Genomic DNA, 14,423 nt, shown 5'->3' on the forward strand with positions numbered 1-14,423 from the left:
ACATACTTGCTTGCCATCACTGCACTTAGTCTCTTAATCTAAGCATTACGTGTGCTCACTAGATAATGTAACTCTTAGCTTAGTAACTCGTAGTCTGCATGGAGCAAATATTCCAGCCTAATTTTGCTTTGAGGACAACTCGCACACACCAGAATGCAGAAGTTTGTTGCACACAGAAGCCATCTTAGAGGGTCTTTGCAGAGGGTCCATTGGGATAACATTAGGCCTCCCAATAAAGTAACAATTTGATGGTGCTGATAGTGGTAGCTATCTGTTGGTGACCATTGGGTAGAATGACACAGCTCCCATGCAGCCCTTAATTATAAGGACCAACACATGTTACAGGGGCAGTGAAGGTCGACACACTGGCTACCAAAGGGCTCGATGTATCCTGCTTTTATTCGTGCACAGCTACATATTATATTGCAGACACATTTCTTGCACCAGCAACCGCAAGTTTGGTGCCTGAAAAGTATCAAAAGTGGCAATGACAAAACATTGCCTACTTCATCTCAACACATCTTGCAAGCTGTCTGCTATCGCGGGCTGTTGTCCATGCTTTTGTTGCTTACCAAGTACCAAACTCGTGGTCATATACAAGAGAAATACCCTTACCAAAAGAAATGCAATGACACTCAAACCTCGTTATAACAAAACGGTACATAACAAAATAATGAATATAACGAAGTAAATGACATTCCCCTGAAATCCTCAGAGAGATCCATGTAATTATACCGTCGTGTTATTGAAGTGAAATAGTTCCAAATTCAGCTCTGAAAATGAACTAAATTGATCTCCGAAACCAAAAAATGCCCGACCGCCTTGCGCCGTGCATTGCTTTCCGAGGGGTTCAGCCCTCGTTCGCCGTGGCAGTTAAAAACTCCCGCATCCCCATGTCGCATGTCGTCGAGCAACACTGGTCTTTCTCACTGCCGCGCGTAGCTGCGCACCAACGCACGAGCCGCAGCTCACTATTGCACTTCTCCACTGACCCCTCTCTCTTACGCATTCCTGAATGTCCGAGCCGTGCCATGCTACGCGTGGCCTCCCGAGATCTCCCTGGCGTAATATCGCACCATGCTGTGTGGCTACGTGCCGCAGTGCGAAAGATTAGTGCATTAACTTCTTTCACTAAGGCACGCCGCGCAAGCAGCCGGAGCTGGGCCTGGCCTCAGAGACCTCCCCAGCGCAATCTCGTGAGTCACGCCCAGGCCGTGCATTCTCTTCTCCCTCTTCCTGAGGTGTGCCGTGTGGGCTGGCAGCTGGGCCTTGCCTCAGAGGTCACATTGGCACCGGTTCAATCTTGGAGGGCACGGCAAAGTTCGTGGGCCAAGCCGGCGTGGCGAAGTTTGCTTCCCTCCTCAATCACACAGCGGAGCGTTGTTTGTGCCCATGCTGCTCGACTGCGACGAGCCAAGTGGAAAGCGGACGCGAAAGACCATCACAATGGGACAGAAGGCAGCTCTCTAAAGGCTGTTGCGTCAGGTGCTAAATCGTATGTTGCACACACCGAAGATTTTTGGTTGTTTTATTCAAATTTAATTGCATGCATGGCCGTGTAGCGGTACTGCAGGCCGCAACGCCGTCTTATTTCTATGTTTACAATTGTGCCCCATAATGGCCATATACCATATTTACTCGCACAATGAACACACTTTTTTTCCCGGAAAATATGTGCAAAGTTGGGGTGTGCATTCATTGCGGGGGGTTTTTTTTTGACACGGCCCCTAAAAAGTCACAGTTGCGCCCGAAGGCGAACCATCGATTGTGATAGCAAATGCGTCGACAGCTACACGAAGTAAAATATAGTTTTATCGGCCGTATAAACTTGCAAACATTCGCTAACTATGTAAATTAACAAGCATGGTGTCACATTACACTCGATGATCGTGAACACTCGCTGTCAAAACGTTAGCCTGAGGAAGCGCGGCAGCAACAGCGAGCAAAGTGACCTTCGTGCTGTGTATCCTTCACCGCAAACACAGCGGCGAAAACGGAGCACGCACAAAGGTATATGCCGCTGTCGCACTGCTAGACTCAGCCTCCGATGCAGATTGCATTCAAGATAAGGCGTGCGCAGCCGCGCAATGCGCAGTGCGGCACCGCCCCCCTCCCCGCGGCGCCATGTGTGCGACAGAATACCGCCCCATTTCCTTCCCGCTTTCCTCCCTGGAACAGGGAGATCGAGGCGCGATCGTCGGCGCTAAAGGCAAAAATTCGCCTGGAGTGTCCACATAATTGCTATCGCAATAAAAGTAGGAGACACATGGTATGATTCGGCGTCCGATACGGTGTCCGATACAGTCATATCCACCGGACGCCATATCGGATGCCAAATCGTACCGTTTCTCTCCTACTTTACGGCAGCAAGTTCAGGGTGCGTTCATTATGCGAGTAAATACGGTATTGCAGTAAATACTGTACCTTCAACTTTGTTGTAACGAGGTTCGAGTGTAGTTACACGCTTGCAAGAATGATACTCGCGATGAGGCATGCACATCTTCTGTCTAAAGAATCTAACAAAACATCGTGCAGCATATAAAACTTCATACAATGTAAGACGTCGGCACTACAAAGTATGTGGTGATACTATGACAAAGTAGGGATAATCAAGCCAGACTGAAATACGTTGACTACTGAGAGCGAAAAGATGGGGCCGGGATATCTGTACCGAGGAAGAGCAGCAGGAAGATGACGGTGAGCTGGTAGATGGCATGACCCAGGATGTTCTTCATCATGGTGCGCGAGATGAGCGGCTTGGTGCGACCGTAGGGCTTACGCAGCAACAAATTGGATGTGGGCATCTCTGTGGCTAGTGCCAGAGACGCCAGGGTGTCCATTATTAGATTCACCCACAGCATCGCACCGCCTCAGGGGGCTGTCCTGTATGTAGAAAGTAAGGCAGGAAAGTGTCAGGACAAATGCCAAGTACTTACACCATGTGCAGCTCGAGTAAAACAACATTTCCCACACTGCCTATTATCTGCACTGTGATTAAAGCAGATGACTCCAACTTGCAGTGTCGGTCTTCCTGTTTTGCATAAGGTATACTCGCAAGTTGCACCATTAGTACTACCGTTTGATATTAACTGCTTGGTCTGTGTATTTTAGTTCTTATTCACAAATCACATGCCTGCAAATATATTTTTGTAAGCTTATCTATTGCAGTGAGTCTATTCTGATACATTTTATTCGTGTGCAGTTTGTCAGAAAAGTGCAAAGACCATCAATCTCATCACCAAGATGGTTTAAAACTTGCATATCTTCAAAGGTAACATGAGACCTGTCACTCCAGTAAGGCATCACATAGACATTTACCCCCATGTCATAAATGCTTAATTGAAGCCCATGCTTGACTTGATTTAAATGCCACCTCTCTTGAACGCACTGAAGGAATGCAATGAGCGTCTTGGGCACATTCCCGCTAGGCATCATAAATGATCAAGCATGGGCCTCAAGTAAATTAAAACGCATTTCTGAATACGGGGATATCTCAGGTAAATTTCAGAGCATCCCGTAAAGTTACTGGTGGAGGCCATGCCTCCCAGCTCGCTCACCCTAATGGCGCAGGCACCGTAAAGGCAACAATGACAGCCACTGTGTCACAGTGAGTTGAAACTGAAGGAACTTGGCAATGCTGTCGTAGACATTCCGACACATCACGGCCTTCACAATGCTGGTGAAATTGTCGTCGGTCAGGATGATGTCGGAGGCCTCTTTCGCCACATCTGTGCCAGCAATGCCCTGGTGGAAGAAATTACAAGCAAGCACGGATGTCATTAGCCATTGCGGCACGAAACATGTTGCAACGCGTTTTCTCCTTTTCGAATTCAAAATCTCTCCCAAACAGCTGCAACAGCAAACACAACAAAGCCATGTGCTGTAACTTTATATGCACAAGGTCATCAAACTCTGAATCTCAGTCAACTTCGTGATCCTATTTCCACTGATGTGCCAATGCCACATATCCCGTGAATGTCACCTGTTGCCTTAAACACAATGATGATTTAAAATTTTAAGACTGTACGGCCTACCGGCTTCAATAACGACACCGCAGCCTCCAAGACAATCTGATGTTGTACATGCTTCCATGGCATCTTACATGTGTGGAAGTCAGGCTAAAAGTTATGCACTGAACTGTGGGGAGTAAAGGTACTCTGCTTCGTTCGCTATAAGAGAAAATGCCCATTGCCGGTCTGCCATCCGGTGTGCTTTTTTTGAAGCTATTTCCTTGTTATATAAGCAGCATAAGGAGCAAAAAATCTGACAAATGATTTCATTGGAAGCAAACAGTTATAATCCGCGTAAAATGTCTGCATTGTGTCGCTACCTTAGGCAGTACATTATATTGATCCCTAATGTAGTGCATTCAGCATTAACTATGTTATACACGTGCAGAGGGCCTGAGAACCTTGAAATAACACTGAACTGCAGTGCATTGTAAAACAGCATGAAAGTTTTGATGTGCGGACTCCTTTTACCATTGCAAATGTAATAAAGGCAGATCAGACCAACTCACCATGGCGAACCCCACGTCAGCTTTCTTGAGGGCAGGCCCATCATTGGTGCCATCGCCTGTGACAGCGACAACCTCTAGGTTGTCATGACCTTGCTTTCTATAATGCCCTTGACCGGTTGTATGTCTGTGGGGCGAACGAGCAGCACCCGCAGGCGGGGCCACACCTTGTCCAGCAGTGCCTGTTGGATCTGCAAGGGTCAAAGGTCACATTAGTCCACTTCTCATTTCTGGAAGAATGTCATTTTAGGAGCTACTTGTCGCAGTACCCACGTCCCTTTAGCAGCCACTCTAGGTTTCTGCCACCAATGTCTGTTCGCATATATTTATAAACAAATGAATGCTAGCCATGCTGTTTTCTATGTAGACACTATTTCCCTGCCTGCAGTTCAATTTACAAACTGATTAACATTTTCCTGTCTGCACCCATTCCTGATAGCCTGCTATCGATGGTTGAGTATTTTGCCTCTTTTCAAGCACTTTCGTACAGCTAGCACCATCAATTGGGTGATTTAGGAACTATTAAGTTTTTCTTTTCTGTTTTAGTTTTTCGTCGTGCCTGGAAGTGCCTTCAGAGAAGGGGCGTGTTTGGCGCAATGAGTGCTCGTAGTTTCCAAGATGGTGTCAACGTCTGGCGCGGTTAATCCACGGAAACATCGCACTTCTATCGATTCTGATGCATCTGTGCAGGAGTTTTTGAACTTCGGAAGCAACACTGACATGGAAGACAACTTCGTTTCGGCAGATTTCAGCACGGAGTTTCGCTTTCTTCTCTCGCTGCTACAGGCTGCTGTAAAGATCTGTTCTAAAGGTCACAGTTCTTATCTGCACAGTGGTAACATCCTTTGGTTGGGATCATTTGCCAGCAGCCATGCAGAAAGTAGAGTTTTGCACCATACAACGGCCAAGAGTCAATCTCAGCATCGCACAAGGGCAAGTCACTAGGGTTAATATTTTCTGATCTATCTCAAGAAATTCTTTACATAGAAAGCTGACATTTGGCAAAGTATTGCACAGGTCCCTTGCGCTGAAGATATATATTCTGAAACTTTTTTTTTTTACGTTGTCATTCGCATGTAAGGCACACTGGCCACCGACAAAGGTGGCTTTCTAGTAGGCACTATACTTATAAGCGTGAAGTAAAGTTTTCATTGTGCAAAGCAACAATGACGTTTTTATATAACTTCTTTTTCTTACCAAAAAATCTTTTTTTCAAATTCTTTTTAATTATCACGTTGCTTGAGACTGGTACCGTCGGAGAGATTTTCTTCCTCAATTTGATACTACAGTTGACTTCCATTAGTTCGACCCTGACGGGACCGACGAAATTGATCAAATTATCCAGCGGGTCGAATTAAACAAGATGCAGAATGAACACCGAAACACACCGCTGATTCATTTTGCCACTATTTGTTCTCTTGTAAGAAGCTCCTGAATCAAATGTGCACCCACTTTCTATATGTAAAAAGAAGAAACTAATGCAGAAATGACATTAAAACTCCTATAAAAAAGAAATCAAACGCTTCCCGATATTTAAGAAACAAAAATGGGCAATATGTGTTGCACAATGGTGGCTGCTTTTCTGAAATCAGCTTCGCCACGGAGTTATTAAAGTCAGCTTCACCACATTACATCAGTCTTATGCGGTAAAGCATACAAACACTGCGAAGGCAGTTTTGGTTCGTGTCCGATTGCACAGCTCAGGCAATCTTCAGCCCAATTTTCTTGAAAAAAGAAAAAGAAAAGCGTGCGTTAGCATTGGGTAAATACCATAATCAGTCATTGTAAGCTATGGTTGTTGCTTGAAAATCCTTCTAGGGCAGGTTGAAAAAGTTTTTGGGGAGATTACGTGTGTTCAACGCATTCACTGTCCCTAAGCTCCGCCGGACAGACGGTGCCACTAAAAGGGGGCGGCGATTGGAGTCACTATGGCGGTCACCACAGGGTCAGGCACGTGCCTGCTAAGTGGTCAAGTTCGAATTATTGGCGAAGGCCAATTTCAGGATCAAAAGAACACAAGTTTGGACCCATAGAAATGCATGGGAGGGGCCAGTACCTCCGGTTGGGATCAAATTAGTCAGAGTCCAATTAACGGCAGTCTAGTGTATACACTTTAGTATCATGCATGTTGTATGATAGGAAAAACAGCACTTACTAGACTACCTAAAAACTGCTGCTTTTCTCACGAGCAGGAAAGTGTTAACATGTTCACTCGGCATGGCCGGTAGGTCAAAATGCTTATTCACCCCGTGTGGCTGTGAAAATACGTCTTCTGCAGTGCGGAAGTGATACCTTTGAAAAAACCTATGCAAATTCTTCTGGCTTCTGATAAGCTTAAGATAGTGTGCATATAAAAGCGTCCTTGCAAAATTTCACGTTTGGAATAAGAACAGAAGCACCATGAAAAGCTTGCAAAAATAGCAGTTTCTGATACCAAAACTGGGGAAAAAAAAATGCCGCCATTACCACTTGCCGGAAGTGACACATGGAAGTGACCCATGACCTAGACTCCTAGAGGATGCGGCTCCTCAGCACGAGATAAGCGGCATCTGTGACTGCCCGCATCGTGCTAAATAATCTCGGAGGCGGCGTGCTGGGACTTGCATCGTAGCGACAACTACGAGGTACACGTGTCATCTGCTCAGATGCAGGTTAAAGGCTGCTAAAAAGAAAACTATACAATTACCAGCCCTGCAGCTTTGCCAAGATTGCTTTAGAGGTATATGCAGTAGAACCTCGTTGATACAATCCCGGATCGTACGATTTCCCAGTGCCAGTGTTAGCGAATGAGAACACAAAAATGATGCAATACATTGCGCTTTTTTTTTATCAGTTAATACATTCTTGGAAAACGTAACCTCTTGGCACCATTGTTCAGTACATCGCCAAACGGCGATCGTATGATACAATTTCCAGCCACTAGATCTCATTTGAAAAAGAAAAAGCATAACGTATGCACAATCAAGAGCAGTAGACGTCCGTCACGGCAGCTTTTCCACAGTGCTCGCCTGCCCATGTCATGTGAAAATGCTGGCACTTACTCAGTTAAGTGTTCCCGTACCAGCAAATCTCCTTGCAGGTCGTCACACGTCACATTCACAGCCATCGCCGCCAACTTTATTGCGATAAGCATCAGAACCTATCTGTTTCATAGCAAGTGTAGCCTAGTGCCATTATAAGCATACTGCATGCTTTTAAAGGGCAATAGCCCAGACCCTGCTTAAACTGCAGTTTCCCGCTGCAGGTGGCGCAAAGCAAGCACCATGTTTTGCTCTGGCGGCGTTGTATTTCAGCGCCGGCTTCCCGTCGCCATTTTATACTATGCAATAGGAAAACGACAAAGCGTGTCTCGGGTCACTAGGGCCCCACAAGCTCAATGCCCAACGGTGTCTAGTGTCATACCGATTCTCGCTCAGTGGGCACATCAAAACTTCCTGCCAAAATGCCCTGAACGAAGAAGGTGCTTACCCAGGCTGAATTCAACAAGTGCAAATGTAAGGTTGCCGAAGCCGCAAAAACGACAATGCTCGTCGGTGTCTCTCGCCTTGTGACAATTCTTGCAACACTTCGCATTACGTAGATGTCAACTACAGTTAAGTTTGCCAAACTTTTTAGCAACTTCAGGTCATATGTTTTCCTGCTTACAAAGTTTTCTCTTTTTTTTTTTCTAAAACATATGAATGAGGTTCTACTCTACTACTCATTTATAACAAATTTAGCTAAAGGAAAATTTCAGGGCAGCTGGCCTTTAATATGTACAAGCAGCACACATCCCTTCAACATACGCTGGGGCCTTCCCAGAAAAGTTTGCTAACAAAAGTCATGTGGCATTACTACAGTCAGTTTATACGATAGACACTACTTCCCCTACACCACTTCCGACAACGTCAAAAAAAAAAAAAAAGAAATTTCAATTTTTTTAGAATACCAACCTCGCCGCTAGAATCTCGGACTCGCCGGTTGAACTCCTTGCCCTCAAGAACAAGAAAGTCGTCGCCCGGCTTGATGATTCCACACTTGAGCGCAATAGATCGCGCCGTGTTGACATTGTCCCCAGTCACCATGCGAACGGTGATGCCCGCTCGCTGGCACTTACGAATGGCCTCTGGGACCTGAAACCGAACAAACCACAGTAAGGTCGCAGATGTTATGGCACCGCATGAGCAAATGGTAGTGGCAGTAATATTCTCAACAAACATAAGCAGAAGATTGCTGCATTTGTTCATGAAGGTCTTTGTGGACACACTCACTTCAGGGCGTACAGGGTCTTCAATGCCAACCACGCAGAGGCAAGTGAGGTCCTTCACAATGTTTTCTTCGTCTTCCCAGTCTGGCTCTTGCGTGAGTGCTACCTCATTGGCCTTGGTGTTTGACCCCTGCATTAAACAATGATAAGCTACCTGAGCAAATTATCGAAAATCTCTAAAGCAGTGAGCTGCCACTGAAAACACCACTAGTCCAGCACAATCTCCAGTGTATTCAGAGAGATAACTGTAACCTCAATAGATAAAAAATCATGTGCCATTCCACTCTGTGAAGGTGGATGACCAGAGAAGCTGTTTAGCATGTAGCCGCGTTCCTCCTAGAGAGTCCGGACTATACGCGGCCTCCCCATTACGACGACAGAAGAGAAGTGAAATTTAAAACGGAGAACGGCAACTTGTCTTTCTGGTTTTTTTATATACATTCACGTGGACGACGGAAGCGCCGTCCCGAAGAGCCGGAGGAAACTAGACATGCGTGACGTTCTGACGGCACCGCCACCACGGGAGAGCGGAAGGAAACTAGATACGCAAGAGCTTGGAACACCGACAAAGAGTGGTGCAAAAGTAGACATGGCCGACGTGGGTCGCACAGCAGAAAATCTTTGACAAACCTTTATTATCTACCTGGGAGTCTACTGATCTTGAAAATGGTGCCTATTGATAACTAATCTACTCAATATGCACATCCGAGGGACACCGATGAGCCAGCTGTGGAAGACGACGACGAAAAACGCGCGAGCAGTGGCACGAACACGTTTGTGTGGGACCTGAGTATTTGTTGACGCAGAAAAAAATTGCATCGGACATGATGCTCAATGTTTCATTAGACTGCTTCAATCTTTGACTATTAGTGAACTAGAACCCTGTTCTGTAGTATGTAACAACATTAGCACTGTTCTTGAGGAGAAAATTGAAAAAGTACAACCCATATTTGTAAGCATACTGTGCAACAGGTACAGGGGTAGTTATTGCAGTTGAACCCCGCAATTGAGCACTGCACAGGCTCGGGCCTACCCGGAACCCCCCCTCCCTGGGGACCATGCCTGACAAAGTAGCCTTCACGGTGGGCTTGGGGCAGGCCTAGGCATGAAGCTTAGCAATGTGCAGGAATATAGTGCTAATAAACAAGGCATGGGCTGCAATATATTCCCTAAGCCAGATCTCTGGCTTGAATGGGAAATACGGTTTCCGTGGCAGGGGATGTCCCCTTACCTCGAACCATAATCACCCAACCAGTAGGCATCGAGAAGCTTAGTGCCACCGTTTCCACCAAACTTCTTTGTAACAAACGCCAAAAATAGCTCGTTCACACCTGCCGTTCATCCCCGTGTATAGCGATGGCCACCTTTTAGCGGTACCACCACTTATGGAAGGCTGACACCGTTATAAGGGGGGGAAAGAAAAAAACAAAACATGGCACAACCCGTAGGGATTGGCACATGTGTGCATAATATGGGGCTGCACTCACGTGGTACATGGCAAATAAGGGCTCTGCAAAATTTCCTTGCTTCGAACATGAAATTGCTAACCAAGTGCACGTATAACTGTGAAACTATATGATCACTAAGAGGCCTCTCTACGTGTGTCTTGCATCTGTGCATGCGACACTGTGTGCGGGCAGAGTTAACGATTATATCTTTATGAACTTCAGTGAACACACGCGGATTGTATGTCCTGAACATCAAGTTGCACAAAGGAGCCAGCAGATACTTCCACTTATGTGGCAGTGGCTCCCTACAGGCACACACACTTTACATGCACTCCCAGACACACGTTTGTGATGAATTCACACGTTCCCGTGAGCGTGTCGATATGCTGCGAGCATTTCCATGCTCCCACTTTCCATTGCAGAAACAAAAGCCAATAATCTGGCTTTCACCCTCTGTTCTCTTGTTATGGCAACCTGCTACTACAGTAAGGACAAGTGCTACACATCATTTTGCCTGCTACAAAATCTGTTCCTAAATGCTCTTGGTAATACCCCGCTGTACTTGCAGAAAAATAAGTACAGTATGCCACAGCTAAATAAACGTTCCTCGTACTCTGTATGTCTGGTCATCTTTTTTTCTCCACCCTAAGGCCCTTTCATAAAATGAAGTACTTGTGAGCGAAGCATGCACCAACAGAACATTTGATTATTGCTACATGAAACACCTTGCTCTAAAAAGCACGTTCGGGCCTCAGTCAGGCCCGATTTGTGAACGGCCCCGGCAGGGTCAGGTAGGTGAAATTTATTTTCGGGTGCAGGCTGGGCCTGGGTCTCGCTTTAAGCCACTGGGCCGGGCTCGGGCGGGTAAACATTTACAAGTGCTGGGCCTGGCCGAGGCCCAGGCCAAGAATCACGGCCCGTGCAGTGCTCTACCCCATAATAACGAAATCAGTGTGGAAAGCAAAAAAATCTTCCGTTCGTAAGAATGTCATTACGAAATGGACAACACAAAAAGGGAATGCACTGCAAAATGAAGCTTTTCTTCATTCCATTGGCCTACTTTCACAAGTTTTGCTCAAGGTTATAAGTTTTGCTCAAGGTTATAAGACCACACTGGCAACAACACGAAGTGCGCACCACGCGTCAGGTCAGCGATGACGGCACTTCCATGGAGCGGCATTCTTGGCCGACAACATTTAGGGACAATCATTTTCGCGAGATTTCGCGTAACCCAGCACCGGACACATCTACGTCTATGAGCAAAAGCGTTCCCCACGAAAATTTGCCAGAAGGGGCCATATTCTCTGTCTATGGTTTTCGTAGATACGATCACTCGGCACGAATGTGTCGGTGTCTACGGCAACAGCGGGCACTGGAGGATTGCTGTTGCCCGTAGATGCTGACGGCCATAGATGCTGACGCAAACAGTACAAGCAACAGCGTTCCGCACAGGGAACAGCGCTCCTCCAGTGCATGCTGTTGCCAGTAGACGCCATCGCGTCTGGTGCCGAGCAAGATCTTGTTAAAGTTATCGTATCTCAAAGGCAATTGACTGAGAATACTGTTCGTTCCCGCAAATCTACGTTCGGCGACACCGAATATGCACACAATGCCCGTTGGGTGGTATCAAAACCAGTGTTTTTGAAGCAGAGGATGCATATTCTCGGATGATCAATTTCAGAGTCACAATAGGCCCCAGTTTTCAAACACAGCTGGAATCACAGCATGGCAGCCCACACTACGGCCACTTTCAGAAGCATTATAACCAAGTGCACATCAGCGGGACGCGAATTTCTTCGTAGAGGGATGCAGCCGTGCAATTGAAACAGGCAATAAACGAACAAGATGGCGGGCATGAGGTGCTTGTGGCACATGCAATCGCTTCCGGCACTTTGCTGTTTTTGTAAACAAAATTGGCGGCGGCCTCGCAAACATGTGTTGCAATTTCGGTTTAGATGGCCGGCCGTTGCGTGGCGCCACTTGTGCCACCCTGTAAAGGCGGAGAAATAAAAAACACGGGATCAATTGCCAGCACGATCCCCAGTGTACAGCGCTGTAGTACATGTCGTTGGTTCTTGTTCCTTGGGCATAACCGTTGACGGTGACCGCAGAGTCGGTCCGCCTCTCGGCACTGCTCAGCATACACTCGTAACAGCTTGCTGTGATGGTATTTGCGCAATTTAAGTGGGGAGAAAGTGCATTTGAGCACTTTCTTTACTCTGTTAAGATTACATGGCTAGATAATATGGGGTCTAATGTTCAGGCAGATTTCGTTGATGCGGGATTGCAGTTAGTGACATTTCCTTGTCAAGAGATACGAAATGCTTTGAATCGTATGGGCATTCAGCGGGGATAAGAAAATATTTCGTTGTGGCTAGTAATTTGTTGTCTCTGGCTTTCATTATCGCAGGGTTTGACTGTGTTACGCTTACACGAGAGTTCTTTTTAAACGGGACAACATGAAAACATTTAATTGGCGACATCAAGTTTGTCGCCTGATATTTTTTCTTTTAAATATATCATGATTATTTTGAATGTCCAATTTTGCTTCAATTCTTTTTTTTTTAGAGGCCATTTCAGTGGAGTCGCACGTTCATCAATTTCACATTTGTAATCCAAGTCCCACAATTCGATCGCAACATTTATTTAGCACTGTGAGCGACAATTTTGACATTGACATTTTTATATCAAATGCATTTTGTAATTAAGGCTAGTATTGGATCCCTAATAAGAGTTACATCCCTTTTCTTCTTGTTCTCTTTCGTGTATTGTTTTTATCCTTCTGCACCAAATTAGAAGGCAAGTATGCTGTAATTGGGCACAGTATTAAACAATTCAGATCAACAATGACAACATTAAACAGTTGAATGCAGCCTACCGTCAGGATGTAGTCCTTATAGGCAAGGGATATGGTTCGCAGCCCATTGGATGCCATGGGCTCGATGATGGTCCGTACCAGGCGATCCTGGTCTTCTTGCCTAAAGTTCTCTATTTGACCACCAGATCCAAAGATGAAGTTGCACCTAAATGCACACAAGACACATGGCTCACCGTTAGTTGTGGAAAGCTACCTCATTGCGCAATTTATTTTACATTAATTTTCAAATACACATATTATAACATTACAAAAAGCAATGCAGAAAACTCGTCAGTACATATGAATTTCTGCCACACATCTAAGCTACCAGAAACCCAAGAACAGCAGCCGTAAAATATGATAGCATCATCTCCAAGCCTGCCTTAGAGGTAGCAGACGACGCACATGCGACGTGAGTAAGCACCAGGTAAACAAGTCATGCATATTGTAATTATTGCCTTGGTATACAAATTGCTTTATTATTGTTTTGTTCAAATTAAGTTCAATATTATGTGTAGTTGTCTTCACTTGGATGGTAGTTTTGCAGAGCTTGTAATTTTAGGTTCCGATTTGCGTGCAGACTCTACAAAGATTCAAGAGTGTTTCCTTAATTCTTTGTTGACTGCATGTGATGATGCATTTTCTGTTAGGCATATTTAAAAATACTGAAAGCACTGCATTTAGCTTTGCTTTTATCTGATAATGTGAGGACCTTGGTTGTAAAGTTTATAACAAGAGTGTGACTCGCTGCATTGTTGTCAACTTTATATTGCTTAAGGGTTATGTTTCCTTCAAGGTACTCCTATAGCTTTTTTTTTTTAAGTCCTCCATTTATTTATGGAAGCAATAAAGCAAGAAAGAAAGAAAAAAAATGTGTTGCCCTGGTGAGTGAAAAACGCGATTTCAAATGAGTTTGTGCGACTTGATAGAGATAATAGCACCTCTCTGACCACTGGTGCCAAATATGCGCGAAATATGAAACATAAGATCGGTGCCGGCACGTGTACCGCAGAAAACCCTCCAAGGGTTAAAGCTCCTGCAAGCTGCTGGCCATCTGGCAATGCTTCAAACTTGCTCGCACTGTTGACATGGTGGGCACCCTTCTGCACTCTACCGCTAGTGCCTCGCCCCCGCACATTAAAACTGCTGGAAACTTCCACACTCTGTGCGTGCACAGGATGCTATGCTTTTGAGTGTCGTGCTCTCTCACACTGGTACGAAACAAACCAGTGGAGCACACAGCTTGCGGGTAACATGCCGCCCCATCAGAACACTAACTTTGGCCATGGTAAAACTGCTGCACATGTGTGATCAAGGTAAGAGGTACATAGCTTCACGTCCTGCTTAAATGTTCTC

The 14,423-nt window shown here is 45.6% G+C and overlaps 1 pseudogene; it reads right to left on the reverse strand.

The window, feature by feature from the left end:
• Nucleotides 1-13,277, reverse strand: part of LOC119435253 (plasma membrane calcium-transporting ATPase 3-like) — a 40,477-nt pseudogene extending 27,200 nt beyond the window's left edge.
• Nucleotides 13,278-14,423: the final 1,146 nt, after the last annotated feature.

This window comes from Dermacentor silvarum, unplaced genomic scaffold (assembly GCF_013339745.2).
Source record: "Dermacentor silvarum isolate Dsil-2018 unplaced genomic scaffold, BIME_Dsil_1.4 Seq573, whole genome shotgun sequence".
NCBI lineage: Eukaryota > Metazoa > Arthropoda > Arachnida > Ixodida > Ixodidae > Dermacentor > Dermacentor silvarum.